A 2004-nucleotide genomic window follows, 5' to 3' on the forward strand; every position below is an offset into this window, starting at 1 on the left:
TAAACCAGTATTCCTAGTAGTAGGATTGTTAAGTGCGGATTAATAGTGTTGAAGCCTACACAATTTATATTAACTCAATTAGGAAAACTATGAATCTCAAGTCAAATTCGGTAGAGACAAAAAAAGAAATATATTCCGCATTTATAAAAGAATAAGCTCACTGAATGTGAACATTAAAATGAATTCTCATTTGGTTTTTTTTTTTTGGGCAAATAACTGGCTTAACACCCAATTCTCTGGAAAAACAAAATCATGTTTTGTGTATCAGAACCCCCACCCAAATATAAGAAAAAAAAAAAAAGAATTCTAGGATCCATATAGAGATTATGCCGTCAATACATGTAAAAAGGAAATCTTCAAGCACGAAAAGCAATCAAATTCAGCCTCCGCTCAGCAACTCACTCATGTTTCTTCAACTTCGAGAATCCCCTCAAACCACGAGATTTTGCCAGTGCTTTCAGTTCTGTTAGTATTCATCAGCATCTGGTTCTTGTACATTCTCAATATCATCGTCATAAATTCCTGAAATTTCATCCTCAGACATCTCATCGAATTCGTCACCATCTGAGAAAGTGGCTTCAGTATCAGATTCAGTGTCAGGTCCAACCCCAAATTCAGGCTCCAAACTTTTCTTCTTCCCTTCCTGAACAGAGTTGTCCCATGGGACAGAACTCATAGCATCTTCATCAGAAAATACAGGCTCAGTTTTCACTAGAGGAACAGGTGATCTACGCTGGAAGTTTGACCTTGGTCCAGACATAGCTGAAGCTTCACTTTCTCCCTTCTCGTGCTTCACGATGTGGTTTCAGTCATATATTACAGTATTTTTCTCTTCAGAGAATGAGCTATTCTGCTCAGGCTGGTCCAAAATGAAGTCTCTGCCAGTCTGCCACTGTCAATGTCACTGCTTCTTTTTCCTTGTTGCACTGAGTGTTTCCTTAAAAGCTTGAGGAGAGAACCAACAGTCTCACCCTCTTTGCCTATTCTCTGTGACTCCTCAATCTTCCTCTCTTCCTTGACAGCTGCTCTTTCGCAAAGCTGAGCCTGGACTTTCCTGAATAATTCAACTATTTCCTTTTCCCTAGGACCAGGAGTTGCAGTGGCCTGGAATCTCGGGATGCCAGAGGTAGTAAGTAGAGGCCCATTCTTGGAAGAAAACATCTCAGATTCTTCAAGGCTGTCAAAACCCTCTCGGTCTTCATTTTGCCTGTTCCTGTTTCGGGAAAATCCATGCTTGTTTTGCCTTGAGAAATCAGGATCCCTCCAATGATCGCCAGAACTTGCACGACATACAGGAGACGTATTCCTGACAGTGCACCGCAAATGCTTGATCTTGGCTGAGTTTTTGTTGGAACCACGATAAGGGAGACCAGCGCCATCAGAAGGCCCGTGCCCTGGAACATTTTTGGCAATGAAATGAATTGCACGGGACATTCTTTCTTCTTTTCTTTGTTTTCTTTTTTCCCTTGTTTTTGGGGTAGGTTTTTAAGTATGAATTCTCAAAATCCGTCTTGAATAATGTGGAGAACGTTGGAGTCGCCGGTCAGCGGAGAGGCAGCATGAAGCCTTTGTAGCATTTGGACTGTTAATAAATAATTCTCATTTGGTTGTTCATTCTTAAAGTCATATATGAGCATTAAAATTTGTAGTTCCCAAAGTATTCAATTGCAAACAAATTGATCCCTAATGTATCAATCTATACAAATGTAGTCCTTAACATATGCTAGTTGACCAAATTGGTTCTCATATAAAGTCTTAAAAAATCTATTTATATGATATAAGGAATACACAAAATTCTATACGATTATAGAAAAGTACGAAAATATCACAAGAACCATAAAAGATCTAAAAAATCTAATTAAGTGTAAAGTAATCACTTTTGACTAAATGAAGATAATTGATAGATATGACAATTTTTTAAGTTGAATAAAAAAAGTATACAAAAGTGCATGTACAAATTATAATTCTTAATTTATTTCATTACAAAAAGAACAATAATAAATA

General features: G+C 37.5%; 1 pseudogene; it reads right to left on the reverse strand.

Annotated features, from left to right (window-relative positions):
- Positions 1 to 466: 466 nt before the first annotated feature.
- On the reverse strand, positions 467 to 1434 carry LOC140007179 (rho-N domain-containing protein 1, chloroplastic-like; annotated as a pseudogene).
- Between the last annotated feature and the right edge of the window lie 570 nt (positions 1435 to 2004).

Source organism: Coffea arabica, chromosome 5c (assembly GCF_036785885.1).
Source record: "Coffea arabica cultivar ET-39 chromosome 5c, Coffea Arabica ET-39 HiFi, whole genome shotgun sequence".
Classification (NCBI taxonomy): domain Eukaryota; kingdom Viridiplantae; phylum Streptophyta; class Magnoliopsida; order Gentianales; family Rubiaceae; genus Coffea; species Coffea arabica.